Raw genomic sequence first — 23,642 nt, 5'->3', positions numbered from 1 at the left:
TAAGCCACCGTGCCAAAGATTATTTAATCTGAGAGAGAGTACATATACCTTGCACATGTATCTTTGAGATATGAAGCATAGTAGCAACTCCTGACCAACAACCAAGTCATTGTTTCCTTTCGCCCTTCACTCGGTACGAGCAAAGGTTCAAGTTTGGGGGGTTTTGTTGACGGTCGTTATCGATCAGTTTCGACCGTCAATATTACTAAAACAGGAGAGAACTAGTGATGCTTGCAATGCATAAATATATTAGAATAATAATATTCCACTAGTATTAGATCTACTAACTTTTTGTAGAGAATGACAATAAAGTGAAGGAGAATCGATATCAACTCAGACGATAAATCAATCGGATGATGTTGAGAACCAGAATTGTGTATGAATGGGCCAAAACTCACAAGTCTACGAAGTGAAGCAGCAGAGGTGGCCACCAGCCAAAATGTGGGCTGGTTGGGCCAGCCCCAGGTTCGGCCGAACCTCCCTCGCCTCCGTTGGATCCAGGTTTTGGCTGGACGGTGGAGATGAAGCCCCAATGACGGTTGGAGGGTATTACCGACCATTCCAACCATCACAACCGTTATTGTTCAGCTATAAAAGGACTTCACCTTCTCACTTCACTCACACACCTCAAGCAGGAGCTCTCTCATTCCTCTCAAGTTTAGTTTAGTAGTATCTAGCTGGTGGAATAGAATTAGAATAGGAATCAGGAGTCCGGAAGTCTTCGGAAGAGTTCGGGTATGGCTCTAGCAGCTTTCCTTTCGTCTTTTGTAAGCTTTGTACTTTTATTAGAATACTCTTCTATATACATTTATGGTATTGGGATACTTTCCGAGTATATGAGTACCAACTTTACATTATGTTATTGTTATATTGAATATACTGCTAGCTTATCTGGGAGATGCTTTGGTGCGGGTATAGTGTTTACTTATGCAATTACTCTATGTCATGACGATGATATTAGAGTAGTATCTGGTAGTTTAGACGTGGTGTCTAGATTACGGGATATCATTATTTGGGGTTATATATTGCGGATGAGAGGAGGGCCGCTGATTGTGACAGCTCAGCACGGGTATTCCTCCGCACCTATATATAATCCTAAGTTAATTTCCTGGGGAGGGTATTCCTCCGTATTTAGCCCCGGTTGGATGGTCATGACGGGTTGTCGTAAGGAACTCGGCAGTCAGGGGTGGCTTCTCGAAGTACCAGGAGGGCATCGGATAGAGGGTATTAGCTAGTATATCAGTTAACTAGAATGTATTTATACTATGTATATTAGAAGTATAGGAACATATTTCCTTTCTCTTTACTTTCCACCTAGTTTAGATTATTTATTATGAGGATGAGTAGTTGAATGCTTATGTGTCACTCTACCTTTGGATTATCTTAATCCCTGCTTAGAATATGATTATCGCAAGTAATATATAAATTATTAGTTGAGTTCTCTCTACATGATCTTTCCACGGGATCAAATAAATACGATACCCTTGGAATATTCTCGGGTGAAATGCTACAATGGTATATCCGTGCGCTTGCGGATGAACTCTGTAACCATAATATACCAGAAGTATTTCTGCGCCATTGCTGGAATTATATTTCTACTAATGTCGTTAAGAAATAACAACAAGCATTTCTGGCGCCGTTGCCGGGGATTATAATTTCTAGTAATGTCGTTAAGAAATACCAACAATGAGGCCCCATTTTATAGGCAAGGAGAGAGAGCCGACCACGAGATTGAGCGGAAACGGTGCCGGAGATAGTGGTGTCGGCGGCATCAATGGCGGCTTTTGAACAAGATCCAAATCCCGGCGATTGGAGGCACCATTCAAGCCTTGTTCGGTTAATGCCCATGAGGGAGGAATTGGAGAGGATTTATTCCCCACCTATTGTGGTGTGGAATTATTCCCCCTCAATCCCCTCCAAACCGAAGAAGGCCTCACGGGGGAGATTAGGGGGATTTAAAGAGAAATCAATGGGTATTAAAACCCCCAATTAATTTGGAATTAACCGGCTTGAATGGAGCGAATTTGAGGGAGAGATAGGCTAGGGTTTATGGGAGAGAGAGGAGGCCGGCGGGAGGAAGAAGACGACCGGCTGCTTAGCGGCTTGGGCTGGGCGAGGTAGGGTTGGCCCACGGCAGGGCAAGGGGAGGCCCGAGAGAGAAGGAAGAGAAGGAGGGGACTTCGGCTGCGGGCCGAGGGAGATGAGAGTGACTTTGGGCCAGAGGAGATAATTTTTAGTTTTTCTTTTTAATGAACTCTTATAATTGTTTTGTTTCTTAATAAATATTTCCGGTGCTCTGAAAATTGGAATAAAAATTGAGGGCTCCATTTAGACCAAGGAGAATTTAAGAAAAATACTCCGGGCCACAATCGAATTTATCTTGTACACATGATGAATTTATCAGGCCATGACAACCGACAACCGATGACTATTCTAAGCCTAACTCCACTACTACAAGAGAGAATACAATATGAAATGAGAGAATTGCTCCTTAAAGTTAGTGTTAAAACTGAAGAAGGAAATCTCCTTTTATAACTCTCAAGGGTGGTTGAGTATGACGGTTAGGGAGGTTGGTGCACCCCTAACTATCATTAAGAGTGGTTGTGGAGTTGACACGTGGAGGATGGGGCCGAGGGGTGCCACCCTTGGTTCAACCAGGCAAACCGCCTTTCCCCACCGCCTTTGGTCAGGGGATGATAGGTGGGTCCCTTGGTCGGCGCACACTCTAAGTTAGTTTAGTATGATTTGTGGGCCCATAAATCCGTGTGTTCGCATGTGATTCATCGGAGGTGTGTTTCTTTGCGGCTCATTTCTCCTTTACTTTAATGTATAATTCCTGCATCCATAGTATTTCTCCAATATAAGTGGAACTACATTATTTATAAATGATATACGTGTAAGAAATGTTAGTTTTCTCATTATTTATTATGGTAGTTGATGGTTGAAATTGGTACTTAATGATCGACACCATGGGGATAGCTAGTTTGGGATGCTGACATGGTGTGGCCATCACGGATGTCGATGAAACAGCGACTGCGACGGGTCGAGGAGGCGGGCAACGGTTCTAATGGCACCAACGAGTCTTGCCAATGCTCGCGCGAATGCTATGGATAGTTGAAAGGGTTGTCGCGTTGTGTTCGTATGGTCGTTACAACTGCGACGGCAAGAGCTTGATTTCGATGAAATCCGCTAGAACCAAGGTGCCATATATGGCCTTGCAAGATTGGGGAGCTTCCTAGCGGTAAGGTAACATGATTGCCCGCTTGTGCTAGAGGGGATGCTATCCTACTATGTAACGCCCCGATTTTTGTTTGGGATTAAAAATCATTAAATAATGCATTTTCTAGAAATTAAATAAAAGTTAAAGCAAATTAATAAAGTGAAATAATGGGAGAATTAAAATTTTTCCCTTAAAAGTCATGGCCGAGAATATTTTGTAATATTCTTTGTGCCCTAAAATACTCTCCGGATTTTTCCGTGAATTTTCGGAGCTCAAGAAATAATTTAAATAGCACAAAGTTCATTAACTCAATTTAAATAAAAAGAAAAATGATTAAAATTCCCTCTCCTTCCTTCCTTGGGCCATTTTCGGCCCAATCCCGCCCCTCCTCCTCCTCCCGCAGCCCGCTGGGCTTCCCTCCACCTCCTCCTCCCGCAGCCCAGCTCGCTCCCCTCTCCCTCCAAAGTTCACCTAACCCCCTCATCCCTCTCCCTCTCAGGCCGACAAGTGGGACCGTCGGACCCACTTGTCAGGTCCTCCTCCTACCTCCGGCTCCCCAATCCCAACCGCCATGCCGCCATTGCCGCCGCCACCCGATTCCGCGCCACCCCGCCACCCCCCTTCGCGCCCAAGTGGTGGAACCGCACCCCCACCACCTCCTCCACCTCTTCCCCCTCTCTTCCCCAAAAATACGGCGCCGGTTTGCCCCGCCACGCGCCCACGATGCCGCCCCACTCCGACGACCGTTGCCGGCCGATTCTACCCTCCACGGCCACGATCTCGCCACTCCAAGCCCATATAAACACTCCCCGCAGCCTCCTCTCTCGTTTCCCCGATTTTCCCGAGCTCCCCGCGCATTCTCCCGCTCACCCCACGCCGAGCCCGTGCGTCACCGCTTTCCGGCGAGCTCCGGCCGTCGCTCCTCGCCGCCCTAGCCGCCGCCGCACTGCGCCGCCACCACCATCGGCATCGCCGTGCTGTGCCGCACCCCGGCCCCTATTCCTTTTCCCCTCTCCACCTCAGAAACACTGCCGCACCGCGCGCCCGAGCTCCACCGCCCACCAGCGTCATCCAGCCGCGCGCCGCCGCCGCTATAGTCGTCGCCGCGCTGCGCCGCCGCCACCACTAGCTCCGCCGCCCCTTGCCGCACATCGGCCGCCACTACACTTCCCCAAATCGCCACCGGAATCGCCTTTCCACCACCACACCCGAGCTGCCTCCTGCCGCTTGCCGCGGCGCTCGGAGCTGCGTCCGGCCGCGCCGACACCCCCTCCGTCTTCGCAGTGTCGAGCTGTACGTCGGCCACCCCTCCCTCTTCGCGAGTCACCATCGGAACTCCGTCCCCTCCGCTCGAGGTGAGCATCCGTCGCCCCCTCTCATCTCCGGCCGGCAACTCACTTCACCGTGAGCCACCTCTGTAACAACCTGAAAATTTAATTAGTAGTTTAACGTGTCATATGCTGTGTTTAGTGATTCGAGTCGTTGTTGAGTTTGTCGCCCCTAAGAAAATTAGGGCCAGCCTGCTGCACCTCATCCTTTGGTGAGATTTTTCAGCACCTCGGCAATTTGTTTTCTCTCACACAAAAGGACCTCACAAAGATTGCTTTGCCACTGAACTCCACCACCAATAGCTAGTAGTTGCAAAATTCTAGGAACACTGTTCTTGGTGCTTTAGGTAGATTGTTAATTAGCAAGAAGCATGGGGATATTCAGAGGAGGATGGAACTAAAGTCACTTGGTAATATCTGAGAAAGAGATAACTGGAGTTACAATGTAATTACACTAAATTCATGTGCTAATAATTACTGAACTAAATCAATTATCCCCCCACATAGCTTATGCACCTATATCATTTCTTTCAATTGTAAGCTATGAAATCAAATTTCTGCTAAGGGGCAGCCAGTAGCAGTTCCATTTGTCACATTAAGTCAACGCGCATAGTTACTTCATTCCAAGTCTAAATTGGGTGATTCAAATTGTATTAGAACCAGTGAATTTGGCTCCTTGGTGTGATATAAATTTTATTCACGTAAGGCTGCTAAAAATATCAGTATATGGTTGGGTCTGTTTGTTTTATTTTCAAAAGTTGCCATTTTAGTGTATATGGCTGGTTAGTTGTGTATCTCCTAAGCTAGAGCAGCAAATGTAGTTTTTATGTCAACTTGTACGCTGCCCACTGTATTTATCTATCAATTTATAGAGCATGTTGCATATGCATGTTTATTTGAATCTTATTTGCATATTTGTCTTTTATCGGTAGATTAAGATGTTTCGGAGTACGTGGAGCAAGAACCTGAGATTGAGTGTGATCATCTGCAGCAATAAGGCGAGCACCTAAGCATCTAGCACCCATGTTTTACTTAAATTCCTTTGGTTGCGAATCTATATATATATATATATATATATATATATATATAGGATACCCATATGGGACTCCATGGTGCCCGGGCTCCAAGGTATAAAAAACACAAATTCTCTCAAATTTTTAAAAATTTACAAATTGTAAGTAGATATCTAGGTATATGAATTTGATTCATTCAAATACCTAACAACAAAACAACTCAAACTCAACTTTATTTCACAATTCATTATTACATACCTAACGAATTATATGTTTGGATGTTATATACCTAGAACCAGAATCTAACAAAAAAAAAGTTCAAACTTAGTTCAAACTTGTTTGAACTTGTTAGTAAAGAAGTTAATGTTCATATCTAAACATTTAAAAAAAATTCATACTCATTCAAATTGGGTATATACTCAATTTGAATTTTGGAGCCCATACTCCATGTAGCACCAGTTAATTTACCTCTATATATATATATATATATATATATAGGTATATATATATATATATATATATATATATATATATATATATGCTTAGTTAATTGTTTTGGGTGACATGGTCTATAATTAATTGGTGCATTTACCTTAGTTATATATAGCTGCCATATACCTATTACTCTCCTGGTTGGGAATAGTTGGGATGTTTTATTCATTATGCTTAGTTTTGCTTAGCGGGGATACAACTATATGGCTGGACAGTTTTGTTAATTCTAGGATATGGACAACTTGGTTAATGGGCTAAAACTGGAGCACTTACATTAAATAATGGTTGATGAAATATGATTGACTTGGACGGGTGGTAGGGCGATGATGGGAGGTATGTTTCCCCTGATGCAGTAGCTCCGTCTAGGTCGTTAAGGACTGAACATTTTGACGTCTATTCAAGCACCCTACGTACTTACCACATGCCATATCATGGGACCGGCTTGTTTGATTACTAGACCCACTGTGATCATTTACGCCCATCGGAGAAACGTGAGGATTTGGGATCTGCGGAGTGCCTGGTTGGCCGAGGTATGGCAGAGGGTATCTCCCGCGTGGTGAGCCCGCCTTAGTCACATCACACGCACGTGACTGAGTCGTCGGGGGCCCCGGTGTGGTTTAAATGGTTGGGGTGGGGCTTGGAATGGACATGTGATGAGCTTGAATCACTTGTAGGTCGCACCTGTGTGGTGGGCGGCATTTGATCCTTGTTAATCTTGTGTGGGTACAGTTGTACACCTCTGATCAGAGTATAATCTATTCGAATAGCCGTGTCCACGGTTATGGACAATGCTTGATGTGTGCCTCAGTTATGTTAGCATCAAACTTGGGTTATTCTGGTGGGTTTATGTTTGATGGTGATATTGGCAGGTTGTGCCATGATGATATGGACTTTCGTAGTTCCATGGTGGATGTTGTGAGCACCGTTTGGGCTCATTTACTTGTACCTTTCAGATTAATTTGCTTGCTGTCCAAAATTTTATAATGTTGCTAATCAGTTTACTGTGTTATCGCTTCCACTCATATCTTCTCAATAAAATTGGCTTTATGCAAATGTTGAACTTAGGTTGCTCTAGGTTAAGGTAAACCTGCATACTTCTCTCTCCCCTTATATATATATATATATATTGGGTAAGACTCGCGAGTACAATCTTGTACTTAATTCGGCTCCGCTGCTTTCAGGTGAGGACTCTAGCGTAGAATTGTGCTTCCTGTGTGGTCACTGTTCTGCCGGGGGCGGCGAGGGCAGTAAATGATCTTCTGCTATCTTCAGCTTGGCTCTTGCCCGGTTGGTTTGCCCTTGTGGGGTTGTGGCACCACCGGCTTTTGTTTTGTGCTTCTGGCTTTTGTTTGAATCTTCCGCTGCTACTTGTGTGCTGTTAGATGGGACCTCGGACCCTATTCTGTACCAGATACTTGCTGTACTTAACCCCTTTTTATGCACTTGTGATGATGTTCCAATTGCTTGCGATGAATGTGTGAGGCTAGTCGCATGTCACGCCCGGAATTTCTATCCAAAATTCCAAACGCTTACATGTGTAGAAACCCTCGTCCAGGAATCAGCCGAGGTACACAATAACAAATTGATAATAGAGTACAATTATTACTCTAATTAATAAGCGAATAAAATGTCATTACAGAGGTAGATAGTTCCTCTCAATCAATAAAGTTCTAAGCAGCGGAAAATAAAAGAAACAGCGCAGGCGACTTCTCTCCACAGGCAGCTTGACCAGGGCTACGCCTAATCATCCACTCCATCAACATCGCTGTAGAACTCCTCCTCTGACGAATGATTGCAAGGTGAGTATATGACATACTCAGCAAGCCATGCAGCAAATATGCAAGTGCACAGGATAATAAAGGATGGCATAGTATAGTCTCATTTGCATAAACAGCATTTAATAAATATTTCAGAATTTAATAAAACAGTTAAATAATAATTAACAATATTAATCCAACGCTATACAACATACCCTGTTGCATAGGCCCAACCATAATGAACAACCGACCCCGGCTGCACAGTTCTATCTCCAAACCAGGAATTCACCATTCCAAACTAGGAGTTAATCAAGTCATTAACATCATCATTTAATAGGGTGTAAAGTGTGAGACTAATCACGAAAGACATTGTTAGACCCGCCCATAACCGCGGGCACGGCTATTCGAATAGTTCAAACTTTGGCCAGAGGTGTACCACTGTACCCACAAGACACAACCTCAACATCATGTCAACCATGCATCGCGATACTTGATAAGTACCCGAATAGAGATTGTGACAATACCCTCTATATAATACAATTCAAAGCAGTGCACCGTTCCCGGATCATAATCACCCCCTTATAAACAAGGTATGGACTCCCCAGCGACCCCCGTGGGCTTATCTCCGCCACTTCACAGTCTGGTGCTCTACTATGAACCATACTATACAGAAAGTAAAGCCGTTGCCCACGCTGGCTTGTGGTTGGCACGGTAAATGTTTCACAACCGAAAATCATGAACCGGTCCTTAATTGTCATGAGCACAACCATCAAAACCATATGCTCACAACCCACCATTATCAGGTTTTAGTTGGCAAATTAATTAATTAATCAATCACGATTAACCATCGTGAGCTATCATTAAGCCATCATTAGATATTAGTGAATCATAAGTTATCCCAATAATGTGCTAATGTTTCTTTGCATGGCTAAGCAATTATATCTAATATCCAGCTGAACCCATATATATAAAGCTCAACTAGTCAAGTTACAATAACCCAAGGTATCAAGGAATAAAGTAATTAAGAACAAAAGGGCTATAACAAACAATAGGTTAATTCCACCCAATGACATTCGAAAATAAATGCAATAGTTGAATAGAAACAATAGCTTTAAACGGGATCAACATGCTCAAAGGGTTGTTTGGGATCTGTGTGACTTGCCTTGCTGGCCTTGGAACTCCTCAAAGTCTTCTCCTACAAAATCGGACTCTCCCGGAACGTCGGAATCTAAAGAGAAAAGAACAAAATCACCAAAACAACACATAAACAAGCATGAACAGTACATGTGGATATTTTGAACATGTAGATCTCAATTTTAGAAAAATTTAGAGACTTGAACCAACTAAATCCGAGCTAAGATGAATTAGTTATGAATTTTCAAAGATTAAATCGGATTAAAACATTTATATAGATTTTAATTGAATTATGACTCAATAATGAATTATTTTTGAAAAGGAAAAAGGGATTTATTACGTCATCGGCTAGGTTTACGGTGGACCGGGTGCACGGCGGCGGTTCACGGGAACGAACGGTCGAGATCTATTCCAACCCGAATGAACGGCCGAGATCGATCTAGACCACGGCGGTCCACGGGACACGGCGACGATGACGTCGGCGATGACGTCACCACCGGCGGCGACCGAACGGCGCAAGCTCGCCGGCGAACGACGACACGACGGCGCTAACGAAGGACACCAAAACGATGCGGACGACGCGGCGAACTCACCGGTGACCAAATCAACGGCGGAAGATCAACGGACGGCGACGGCGACGAGGTCGAAGCGGCGACGGCGTTCGGCCCGACGATGATGGCGGTGCTCCGGCGATCTTCAGCGGAAACGGAGGGGCGGACGAGGACGGCGACGACTTGGCGACCACGACGGTGACCTCCCCGAGCGACGACGACGATCGGAGCGACGGCGGCGCACGGGTGGAGTGGCGGCGACGACGGCGGCGCGAAGTCTCACAGGGCTAGGACGCTACGAGCGACGAGAGACGAAGGCGAGGGTGGCGACGGGTAGCGGCGGGCTTGGGGAACCTTTTATAGGGCCTAGAGGGCAGCGGCGAAGGCCCACGGCGGCCGGCGACGGGATGAAAAGTTTAGGGTTCGGTGGAGAGAGATCGATCCGAATCGAACTCAAATCCACGGATTTCCAAAGCGAATTAGCCGACGATTCCAAAAGAGAAAAGATAGAGGAGATCGAGAAGATCATTTCCCCTCTATTGATTTCACCGGAAACGGAAAGACACGGCCGAATTTGGAAGGGCGGCGGCGCTAGGGTTCGGGCGCGGCGGCGGCTGGAGGTAGACGACGACTGACAGGTGGGCCCCACCTGTCAGCGGGCGGACGCGCGCTCGCGCGGGCGGGCGCTCGGCTTGGGCCGGCTTCGGCCGAGGGAGAGAAAGAGAGAGGTCTTTCGGCCCAAAGCCAAAAGAAAGATTTTTAAAACTTTTTCAATTTAAATTATTCATGAAATGCAATTCCATTTATTAAAAATACTTCCTTAGCTCAAATAAATCCCAGAAAAATCTAGGAATTATAGAATTAAGCAAAGTATTTAATAAAATTTTATCTGGCCCCATTTTATATTGGAATTTATTAATTAAAATTAGATCTTCTCTTCTAGGCTTTTACAAATATTTCTGATAATTCCAATTAAACAACAATTTATATTTTTGGGATTTTTAAGGTGTGACATCGCATTCCTAGGGACTAGCTGAGCATGAGTAACGGGTTTTGATTGCTTGAGATAATTGGGGATAGTGCTTTGGATCGAGGCACTGGGGTTATGCCTTGTTTTCTGGTCGCCACCTTCGTGTGGTTGACGGGCATATGACGGAGTAGCCTGGCAAGTTAACTTATGGTTATCTCTTGTGATCACTACTCGGCATTCCGGTTATTATAGCAGAAGGTGCCAACCGTGATCATGGACACATTGAGGACGAGTGTCTTTTTTTTATGCGTGTTTGGATCCCACTCCTCCAACAGTATGTGGTGGTCGCGTTGGACACTGGATGGTATAATACTCGGGGTGTCCACAACCTCTCCCCCTCCTAACCCCTCTCCCTCCTTCCCTAGGTCGAGTCCGAACACGTCTGCCTCTTCTCGAGCACCGCCCACCGCCGAAGACGCCGTTCCGCCGCCTCCCCCGCCGCCGGCTGCTTCCCTAGTGCAATCTCACCGTCGCCGACCTCGGCGTGAACCCCTCCTTCCTCCTCCTCTTCGCTGGGCGTGTGAGCTGCCGCCGCGCGTGTGCGCCGCCGCTCCCCGCGCCGTCACCGGCCGTCTCCACCGGTGGCCGCATTATCGCTCGGACGGGCCGGCTTTGTGCCATGCCTGTGCCCCAGCCGACCGCCCTCTGCCTCCCGATCGGCTTGGCCGATCTGGGCCGTCGATCCAGTGGACCGGCGGTGGACCTCCCTGTGGTCCTGGTCCACGGTGGACCGATCACCTTGACCCGCTGACGTGTGGGGCTCGCTTGACGGCGCCGGCCTCTTCGATGACGTCAACGCTTAATCTTTTCCTTTGAGAAAATAATTAATAATTGCACAATAAATCATTAATAATTGTAGAAATCCATCTAATTCATCCAAACTTCAAATTGGGCCATTCAACTTGCAAAGTTCATCAAAAATTGAGCTCTACATGTTTGTTTACTCTTCATGTACTATTTACTTGGTGTTTATTACAGTTTTTCCTCGTTTTGAGTTCCAACGTGTAGAATCCATTGTTTCGGGAGTTCGCGGTCACAAGAATCAGTGTTCGGAAGACTCTTTTGAAGAAGTAAGGCAAGTCACACATTCCCCTTGAGCATTTTGAGCCTAATTTAAAAATGTTTTACCGTTTGCAAATAAAGATGCATGTTTTGCTAATTACATGGGAATAGGGTTTACCTATCTTCTCGCTTGTGCCATGTTTACTTGATATATGTCCTTTGTCAACCCTGGGTAATAATTTGACTACCTCATGTTACTTATGTGACCTAACTAGAACTATATGCTTAGCCATGCTTGATTACCACTAGCCCAGTTGATGGGATAATTGCAGTATTAGACCTATTAGTATCTTGACGAGCTACGTGCTCGAGACATCCGGCCATGTTTCATTGGTCATAATTATCCAACTAAAATGCGACTGAATGGTGGGCTGTGGGTGCATGGTTTTGCTAGTCGCGCCCATGGCAATTAAGGACCGGTTCGCGGGATGCACTGGAAGACATACAGCGCTTGCCACAAGCGAGAATGGGTAATTGCCTAACTTGAAGTATAGCTTTCCTCTGGCTGACGCATCCAGGCAAGGGTGAGCGTGATGGAATTCGGATGGGCCCTGTGACGGCCTATGCGGCTTTGTGATTCGCCTAGGCATGAGAGAGGACTGCCCGCTGCCTGTTGAGGAGTGGGGGTGAAACCTGAGGTATGGTGTGCTTGGTTAGAGGGGGTTATATGAAGGGTCTTGTCACAATCACTCGACATGGTGACGTGTCAGGCCTGGCGTGGTGACATGCCGATGGATTGTGTCCTGTGGGTACAGTTGTGCACCTCTGGCTAGAGTAAAACTATTCGAATAGTCGTGCCCGCGGTTATGGGCGATCAACCAGAATCACCGTGATTAGTCTCGCCCTTAATAAATCGACTCAATGCATTGGTTAGTTCAGGTGGGATGGTTGGGCCTGTTCAACGTGGTGTAGCATTGATCAGTGGAGATTTAATGTTACCTTAATTACTCAACTGTTTACTATTTTGCTCAATAAAATGCTTTATGACCGCCTTTATGCAAATAGCCTCAAGCCATTCTTGAATCCCCTTGCACATCTGCATCATTGCTATGGCTTGCTGAGTAAGGTGGTTGTACTCAGCCTTGCTATTGTTCCCCCTTTTCAGAAGTGTAGTGCTTCTGAGCTGAAGACGAAGTTAGAGGACCAAGGCTCAGACCCCAGTTGAGTTTTGCCTGTGGAGTGGAGATGAAGCCCCGCTAGAATCGCCTTTTTCCGCTGCTGCTGCTTTCGTTTCGGTGTGAGGACTAAGTGCCTCTTCTATAAGTATTTTACGCTTTATTTACGTTTGGAACTGTTTATTACTTGTCGTTTTGTGTACCCTGCATGATTCCTAGACAGGGATTTAATACACAAAATAGTCTGGAAATTTGGGCTAAATTTCTGGACGTGACATACCACTACATAAATGAATTTTTGGACGAGACCCTCTTTAGGTTGCAAACGTAATTTTAACTAGCCGCATCTGCAAAAATCGTCCTCCATTTTCGCATACGGCTCCTTAAGAGGACCACACGCAAAAATCAATGTTCACAGACGAGCCTCTTAAGGCTCCGCACGCAAAAATAAGCATATTTTTTGTAGGCGGACCTCTTATGGGGCTGCAAACAAAAATATATTTTCGTAGGCGGACCTCTTGATGATCCGCCTAAACTTTGAGTTAACTCCTCATTCCCTCTTAATATTTCAAAGTTTTTCATCCGTATCCACTCATATTTCTCTCACCTTCTCTCTCTCACCTCCTGATGTGCCCCAACCCCCATCACATGATGATGAGCACATCCCAGCTACACTTGACGTAAACAAGGATGATGGTTTACGTCATAAGTCACATGAGGAAAATGAAAATGACGTAAAACATGTTGATGGATTACGTCAAAACAAGAACGATCAAGCATATCATGGTCCAATTACGCGCAGCCGTGCTAGGAAAATACAACAAGAGGTGAACTCGCTCTTTGCTCAACTTAATCCAAATTTTATACTACCTAAATGCTCTACATTTGTATTGCTCAGGTTTACGCCCGAGGACATCATCACTACGGCAAGAAGGATGGGTTACGTTGAGGACGATAAGGGTTACGTCGAGGAGGAACCAGCCCATGCCAAACCAGTAGCTGTCTACGCTAACAAGAAGATGGTTTACGCTGCAAAAAGTCAACTTCCAAGGCTTGTGCGACCCAACCAGTCAACTTTCTCCATGCTTAATATATATGGTTGGAAAGATAATCAAGTCTAGTTTCACCTCCAACAAACGGCTCGTCATTTTGACTTCCCACTAAGGAGTTATGGATAAATCATTGAAGATTGCTCAGAAGCCAAACAGACGCGCGAGTCTTCTCGGGAATTCACTTATTATGACCTTTGAGCTAGCCTATGTCCAGTAAACTCCCAAGACTTTTCATTCTCATCTAGGAGGGTTGTTCGTAGTATAAATATCCCCTATGTTTTATCATTTAGAAGACTTTTGGACAATGAAAATATGAACACCTTTTGTTCAGCTGTGTGCTAACAAATTCAGAGAGAGATCTCTACCCCTTTGCTCTTGTGATTTCCTTGTGAGATTACAGAAACGGCGTTCGACGCCCCCCAATTGGTGCTCCTGGTCCCTTCGAGGTTTTTCCTTGATTGATTTAAGGTTATGTTGGTTGGTAAACTTAGAGTGTGGTTGGGCGAACGCTCGATTCAGGCTGCCGTAATAGAGACGGTGGTTGGCTTCGAGTACGATCGTCAGGTTGCACTGTTATCTTGGCTGCTTGCAGCTAGTTATCTTAGTCTCTTTGAGGCTAGTTATTGGTTCTTGATCCTATACAGTGAAGATCGGAACATCAGCCCTACCGGGGTCGCATCATCTGGTGTCAGAGTTTTCGTTGTCAAAATATCCTATCTTTCTTTGTGCGTGAGTTGGTGTTTCTATTCCTGTGGGGACCCAAAATAGGACTTCCTGTGTATAAGTGCTAGTCCAGGATCAAGCTAGCACACACAGACACAAAGATAATATCACAACCAACATCACAAAGGAAACCTAATATTTAATATTAATAATGACTTTGATAAGCCTTATGGCTAAAGTTTACATTTATTCTGCCACGAAGGGCCTAAGGAAAATATTAAAGTAGCAGCGGAAATATGATAAATGCGTAGTAGCTCCATTCAACTTGCCACAGGCAGTCATCTGGGACTCACGACCTATTCCTCGTCTTCAGCAGCAAACTCCTCAGGAAACAGCGGGAACCTTTCTTCTGGAATTGGGTGAATTGCAAGGTGAGTACATGGAATACTCAGCAAGCACACAGAAATATGCATATGCAAAGCTGACAACAAAGGCAATGGCTATTTTGCATAACACAGCAATTTGCAGTTATAAACAATTTATAAACAGGTTTAAAACAATAGTTATAAATAACGGGTATTACCAACTATCCATCCACACAGGATTCGTCCACACAGGACCACATAGCTATATTCATTAACCTGCACACAGTTCATTCCCAGTTTTCACAAACTACCCCTCATGAGATATCACCGAGCATGTCCATGACCGCGGACGCGGCTATTCGAATAGATTAATTAACACTCTGCAGAGGTTGTACAGCTTGACCCACAAGATACATCGTCCTTTTAACGGCCATGCACAAGTGTCACACTTCAGGTTGTGTGCGGCCAAGGAGTCTGTAACAAGGCTTTTTAGAAACTCCGTCCCAACACTGCCTTCCCCCATGAGACACCTTTCCCTCACACAGACAAGAAAGTCCCCATGGCGAACCTAAACTCCTATCATCTAGCTACCTGGGCCGACAGTGCCAAGACTCGGAAACCTACTGGGCCAGGTTCTTCCCATGAGAACATGTGGTTGCATGTTAGGCTCAGATCCATGACTTATGAAGTGAAGTCCTTAATTGACCAAGGCAACTTGCCAAACTACAATAGCACACAGCTCAACAGTAGGCTCAAACAGAGACCATACCCGGCAACGATCACACAGATACATTACCACCTAACCAGGTTCACACAGAACCACCCATCACCCCTGTCAAAAATGTTTTATCCGCCCGTTGTTTTACACGGTGCAACACATGCTACCGAAAAGATAGCACACAGCCACACAGTTCATATAAAAGTGATTATAAGTATATGATTAATCAAAATTATATTTTGCTTGTAAAACAACCTTGAGCGGGCTAAGCATAACTACTCTACCATGAGTTGAGCCCAATGTTCAACTCACAAATACTAGGGTGACAAGATATCATGGGCAATCAATAATTATCAAAGGTAGGATAATAATAACAATTAGGTCACGCTACCCATCGATAGTTTATAAACAAAACAATGCATATATTCAAAACAAAACATTTCACAAATGGGTTCAATATGTTCAAAGAGTGCACTTGCCTTGATCCCAGTAATGTCCTTGCACAGCGTCTTCTGAAGCAAACTGCTCTTCCACTCCAACGTCTACACGATTGCAAACGAAAAACAAATTAACACAAAGAAAAACTAACTAAATAACATCAGATGAAATAACCAATTAAACCAGGAGGTAGAGCTCGATTTTAGAAGAATTTAGGAAGAAGAATGGATCGAATCGGAGTTCAAACGGAAAAGTTATAGCCTCCGGAAGTTTGAATTCAGGGAAAATCTGAGGATAAAAGAAAAGAGAATATTCCGAGAATATTCTCTGGATTTTTAATTTCAGAAATTGAATTAATTTTGGATAGGAAAATATATGTGGGCCCACTGTCAGTGGCATAGAGTGTATGGGTGAACTCGGTGTATGTGGACTCGATGACGTGGAACGACACGTGGCGACATAAGGCGATGAGGTGGCACTGACATGGATGGATCTAGGGCTGAGATGGCATAGGTTAGGGATTATGTAGATCCAACGGTTGGGATTTAATCTAGGGATTTGGACGGCTGTGATTATTTGGAGTTTTTGGATGGCAAGTCCCATACGTCAGTGTCACAGGGAGGAGGACAAGCAGCAGCTGCTCCACCACAGGCTTGGGCGTGCCCGGCCATGGCGGCATGGCGACTCTGGCACAGCGACGTCGGCGGCGTTCTCCGGCGACGGCGCGCAGCTGCAGCGACGAGCAGCGGCGTCGACAAGAGGAGGGGGAGGCGAATCCGGTGGCGCAGCACGGAGCTCCGGGACGACGTGGAGATGACCCATCAACGACGAGCGGCGGACGCCGGAGTGGAGGAAGAGAGAGGAAAACGGCGCGGAAGGAAAAGAGGCTCGGCCTCAAGGCTTTACCAGCGGCTGCGGTGCGGTAGGAAGATGGTGACGACGACGGCGCGGCTCCCGGCGGCGGCACGGAGCAACGGCGGCGGCGGCTCCTCACGGTGGAGATGGCGGCGGCTTTGGAAAAAGGGGGAAAAAGGGGCGGTGGCCGACGGTATTTATAGAGGAGGGAGTAACTAGGGTTAGGGCGCACGACGCAAGCTTTGGAAAGGCGGCAGCTCCGAATTTGGCGGCGCGGCTTGCAGGATTTGGCGGCGCGGCCGGCGCGGGCTCGGTCGGCAGCGGCTTGGGCCGGCGACACAGAGAGGAGGAGGAGGCCGGGCCGGGGCGGCACGTGGGTTTGGGGCTTGGCTTCCCCAGGCCTGCAGCTCAAGAAGGAGGGAGAGAGCTGGAGGTAGAAGAAGGTGGGGGAAAAAGAAAAAAAAGAAAGAAGAATAAGGGCTAAACTGCAAAAGGGCAGAATAGAGAAAAAGAGAGGAAGGAAAAAGGGAAAAAGACAGGGACTTCTCTAGAAAATTCCAAATATAAAGTATTTGGAATTTTTGGGAAGGATTTAGGATTTGAAAAGGAATATTGGATTTGGATGGAATTTGAATTAGGGATTGAGCTCCACTTCCGAAATACAAATTAAATCCAACTAACTCCAATTAAGAATCACAAAGCGAACAACGTAATTAACTAATTAATCACTTTAAAACCTTTTGATTTAACGAAATTTTCATTAAGCTATTTTAGACGAATAAACCAAATGTGAATTTTCGCAAATAGGCGAGAAGAACAGAAAGCGAAAAATCAGGACGTGACAATTCCAAACCTTTTGGATCAGCACTATGCATTGAACTTCTAGTTTGAATTGTTACTTATCTTTACAACAACTAGATTTCAGATTGCTTAGTGTAGGTTTACCCCACCAAGCTCCACAAAGAAACCATCGTTTACGTCATCTTGGTCTTTTGTTCGCTTAACCATCATACTTTTTTCCACCACACATATACTTCTGTAACTTGCAAGGAAAACATAAGAGCTTCGGTTGGTAAGAGAAGGTGAGGTTGTGACAGTTTCCACATATTTTACAATTCCACATATATTTTGTTTTGCCACTTGTGTTACTAACCATGTAGGAAGATGTCTGAAATTAATCCGGAGGATTGTGTTACCATGGCTCAATTTAATGAGTTGAGGCGTAACATGGAGGCAAGACAAGATCGAATGGCACAAGATGTTCAAAATATTTTGGGTCATTTTGAAAATATTAATCCTTTTGGTGGAGATGCAAGTGTGCACAGTGGAGAAGATGAAGAGGATGATAATGATGATTTGCCCTATCGTTTTGGTCGCATACCACGGCGGAGAAATAATGATGAAGAGAGGCTTGGTAAGCTAAAATTCACCATGCCAAAGTTTGATGGTGGATGTGATCCAAAGGCTTATCTTACGTGGGAGTTGAAGGTTGATAAAATATTTCACATTGTCACGCCCGGAATTTCTATCCAAAATTCCAAACGCTTACATGTGTATAAACCCTCGTCCAGGAATCAGCCGAGGCACACAATAACAAATTGATAATAGAGTACAATTATTACTCTAATAAATATACGAATAAAATGTCATTACAGAGGTAGATAGTTCCTCTCAATCAATAAAGTTCTAAGCAGCGGAAAATAAAAGAAACAGCGCAGGCGACTCCTCTCCACAGGCAGCTTGACCAGGGCTACGCCTAATCATCCACTCCATCAACATCGCTGTAGAACTCCTCCTCTGATGAATGATTGCAAGATGAGTATATGACATACTCAGCAAGCCACGCAGCAAATATGCAAGTGCACAGGATGACAAATGATGGCATAGTATAGTCTCATTTGCATAAATAGCATTTAATAAATATTTCAGAATTGAATAAAACAGTTAAATAATAATTAAGCAATATTAATCCAACACTATACAACATACCCTGTTGTATAGGCCCAACCATTCTGTACAACCAATCCCAGCTGCACAGTTCTATCTCCAAACAAGGAATTAACCATTCCAAACCCGGAGTTACACAAGTTATTAACATCATCAATTAATAGGGTGTAAAGTGTGAGACTAATCACGAAAGACATTGCTAGACCCGCCCATAACCGCGGGCACGGCTATTCGAATAGTTTAAACTCTGGCCAGAGGTGTACCACTGTACCCACAAGACACAACCTCAACATCATGTCAACCATGCGTCGTGATACTTGATAAGTACCCGAATAGAGATTGTGACAATACCCTCTATATAATACAATTCAAAGCAGTGCACCGTTCCCGGATCATAATCACCCCCTTATAAACAAGGTATGGACTCCCCAGCGACCCCCGTGGGCTTATCTCCGCCACTTCACAGTCTGATGCTCTACTATGAACCATACTATACAGAAAGTAAAGCCGTTGCCCATGCTGGCTTGTGGTTGGCACGGTAAATGTTTCACAACCGAAAATCGTGAACCGGTCCTTAATTGTCATGAGCACAACCATCAAAACCATATGCTCACAACCCACCATTATCATATTTTAGTTGTCAAATTATTTAATTAACCAATCATGATTAACCATCATGAGCTATCATTAAGCCATCAATAAATAATAGTGAATCATAAATTATCCCAATAGTGAACTAATGTTTCTAAGCATGGCTAAGCAATTATACCTAACATCTAGCTGAACCATCATATAAAGTTCAACTAGTCAAATTATAATAACCCAAGGTATCGAGGAATAAGGTAATCATGAACAAAAGGGCCATAACAATCAATAGGTTCATTCCACCCAATTACATTCAAAAATAAATGCAGACTTTGAATAGAAACAATAACTTTAAACGGGATCAACATGCTCAAAGGGTTGTTTGGGATCTGTGTGACTTGCCTTGCTAGCCTTGGAAATCCTCAAAGTCTTCTCCTGCAAAATCGGACTCTCCCGGAACGTCGGAATCTAAAGACAAAAGAACAAAATCAGCAAAACAATACATAAACAAACATGAACAGTACATGTGGATATTTTTAACATGTAGATCTCAATTTTAGAAAAATTTAGAGACTTGAACCAACTAAATCCGAGCTAAGATGAATTAGTTATGAATTTTCAAAGATTAAATCGGATTAAATCATTTATATAGATTTTAATTGAATTATGACGCAATAAAGAATTATTTTTGAAAAGGAAAAGGGATTTATTGCGTCAGCATCTAGGGTTCACGGTGGACCGGGTGCACGGCGGCGGTTCACGAGATTGGACGGCCGAGATCTATTCATCCAAAACGGACGGCCGAGATCGATCGGTCCACGACCGGACCACGGCGGATGGCAACGATGACGTCAGCGATGACGTCATCACCGGCGACGGCTCGGCCTCGCGTGCTCGCCGGCGATCGACGGCGCGGCAGCGCAAACGGAGGGCACCTACGCGAAGCGGGCATCACGGCGAACCTACCGGTGACCAAAGCGACGGCGGACGATGACCGGACGACGTCGGCGACGAGGAAAAGGCGGCGGCGACCTTCGGCTTGACGACGGCGACGGTGTTCCAGCGGTCGACGGTGACGGCGAAGGGGCGGACGAGATCGGCGGTGACTTGGCGACCACGCTGGTGACCTCCCCGAGCGGTGACGACGACCCGAGCGACGGCGGCGCACGACTGGAGCGACGGCGACGACGGCGGCGCTAAGCGGCCCGGCGCTAGGGCTCTACCGGCGACGAGAGGCGAAGGCGAGGGTGGCGACGGGTAGCGGAGGACCTGGGGATACTTTTATAGGGGCTAGGGAGCGGCGGCGAAGGCCCACGGCGGCCGGCGATGAGAAGGAAAGTTTTAGGGTTCGGGAGGAAAGGGGAATCCGAGTCAAGCTCAAATCCGGGAATTTCCAAACGATTTTAGCCGACGATTCCATAAGAGAAAAGGTAGAGGGGATCCCGGGGATCCTTTCCCCTCAACTGATTTCACCGGAAACGAAAAGGGGTGGCCGAATTTGGAAGGAGACGGCGGCGGTGCGGCGCTAGGGTTCGGGCGCGGCGCGGCTAGAGGTAGACGACGACCTGACAGGCGGGCCCCACCTGTTAGCGAGCGGGAGCGCGCGCGCGGGCGGGCGGCTCGGCTGCGGGCCGGCTTGGGCCGAGGGAGAGAGAGAGATCTTTGGGCCGACTTTCGGCCCAAAGCCAAAAGAGGATTTTAAAAACCTTTTTCCATTTAAATTATTCATTAAATGCAATTCCATTTATTAAAAATACTTTCTTAGCTCAAATAAATCCCAGAAAAATCTAGGAATTATAGAATTAAGCAAAGTATTTAATGAAATTTTATCTGGCCCCATTTTATTTTGGAATTTACTAATTAAAATTAGATATTCTCTTCTAGGCTCTTAGAATAAATTCTAATAATTCCAATTAAACAACAATTTATAATTTGGAGATTTTTAGGGTGTGACACACATCCATAATTATTCCGAAGAGAAGAAATTGGCAATGGCTTCACTTGAGTTTGAGGATTATGCTCTAATTTGGTGGGAGCAATTGATGAATGAATGAGAAGAGAATGGCCAAGATGAAATGAAGGTTGCAATGAGAGCAAGATTTATTCCGAGGCATTACCGACGTGATCTTTTTGATAGATTGCAGAATTTGAAGCAAGGAAGTTGGTCTGATGAGGAGTATTATAAGGAGATGGAGAATGCCATGATCCGAGCTAATATTTTTGAAGATGAAGAGCAATCCATTGCAAGGTTCATGTCAGGGTTACACCGGGCTATTCAGCGAATTGTGGAATTTCAGTCATACCGTAATCTTGTCCAGTGTGTGCATCAAGCTAGCAAAGCTGAGCGTCGGGTTCATTCAGTTCGCGGGTTACCCCAAGTGGTAACAAGTTTACGCCAAGAGCCAATGTGAATCAAGGTACCACCGTAAACTCGAGTGGTGGTTTATGCTCTAATGTTTCTGGTTTTTCTAATGGCAAAGAGGCTGCCATTTCTAGTGTGAAGAGTAAACCAACGGTCTCATCTACTACCTCAATTGGCTCTACTTCTAGGAGTCGAGATATCCAATGCTTCTAGTGTGGAGGCCGTGGGCACGTTGTTAGAGAATGTCCAAACAATCGTGCCATTATTGTGATTCAACATGGAGAATTTGATTCAGCTAGTGAGGTGTAAGAAGATGTTCTTGATGATGGAAATGAAGATGTTGTTGGAAAAGAGGATACTCAATGTGAGTTTGAATAAGGTGCTGCACTTGTTGTGACTCAAGTTTTGAGTGTACAACTTAAGGATGCTGAAAATGGACAAAGAAACAATCTTTTTCAGACCCGAGCTAAAGTGGGAGGAAAGGTGTGCAAGGTCATCGTTGATGGAGGTAGCTGCCATAATCTTGCAAGTAAGGATATGTGTGACAAGCTTGGTCTGAAGTTGTTGCGACACCCACATCCATATCATGTCCAATGGCTGAATGATAGTGGAGATATCAAGATTGGGCATCGGGTGAAAGTTTCTTTTAAGATTGGTGAATATGAAGATGAGGTTTTGTGTGATGTTGTGCCTATGACAGTGTGTCACTTGCTGCTGGGAAGGCCATGGCAATTTGATCGATCATCACAGCATTGTGGTCGAACAAATCAATTCTCTATCAAGTGGAAAAGAAGGAATTTTGTGCTTAAGCCCATGACACCTCAACGAATCATGGCTGAGCATATGCAAAAGAGTTCTGAAGTTAGGATAGAAAGTGAGAAAGAAAGAGAGCAAAATAAATTGAGTGACATCCACAAATCGGTGAGCAAGAGCCACAAGCCAAATATGAGTGATAAAAAGAAAAGAGAGGGTGAGAACTTTGTGATGTTAGCCACCAAATCAGAAATGAGAGATGTGAGAAATAATCCGGCTCAAGTACTCATTGTACTTGTGTACAAGGAAGTAATGATTTCAGCTAATGACTTAACATCTCTTCCTAATGTTGTTTCTAATCTTTTGCAGGAGTATGAAGATGTTTTTCCAATGGAAACACCTGCTGGACTTCCTCCATTGCGTGGCATAGAACATCAAATTGATCTCATTCCTGGGGCTGCACTACCCAACCGAGCACCATACCGCACCAACCCACAAGAAACAAACGAAATACAAAGGCAAGTACAAGAGCTTTTAGATAAAGGTTATGTGCGTGAAAGTTTAAGTCCTTGTGCTGTCCCTGTAATTTTGGTGCCTAAGAAAGATGGATCTTGGAGGATGTGTGTTGATTGTAGAGCTCTCAATAATATCACTGTTCGATATCGCCATCCCATTCCAAGGATAGATGATATGCTTGATGAGTTGAGTGGTTCTATGATATTTTCTAAAATTGATTTGAGAAGTGGGTATCATCAAATAAGAATGAAAATTGGAGATGAATGGAAAGCTGCTTTTAAAACAAAATTCGGTTTATATGAATGGTTAGTTATGCCTTTTGGTTTGACTAGTGAACCAAGTTTTGAGAACATTCATTGGAAAATTTGTTGTGGTTTACTTTGATGATATTCTGATTTACTCCAAGTCTTTGAGTGAACATGCTAGTCACATAAAACAAGTTTTGGATGTGCTAAGAAAGGAGAAATTATTTGCTAACATTGAGAAGTGCACATTTTGTATAGAGAAGGTTGTTTTTCTTGGTTTTGTCATTTCAGGACAGGGAGTTGAAGTTGATGAATCGAAAGTGGAGGCAATCAAGGATTGGCCAACCCCTGTGAATGTAAGTCAGGTGAGAACTTTTCACGGTCTTACTGGTTTTTATAGAAGATTTGTGAAAGATTTCAGCACCATAGCTGCACCCTTGA

The sequence above is a fragment of the Oryza glaberrima genome, chromosome 6, assembly GCF_000147395.1.
Source record: "Oryza glaberrima chromosome 6, OglaRS2, whole genome shotgun sequence".
Taxonomy (NCBI): Eukaryota; Viridiplantae; Streptophyta; class Magnoliopsida; order Poales; family Poaceae; genus Oryza; species Oryza glaberrima.
The sequence above is the reverse complement of the archived record's forward strand: the minus strand, read 5'-3'. Positions refer to the sequence as shown.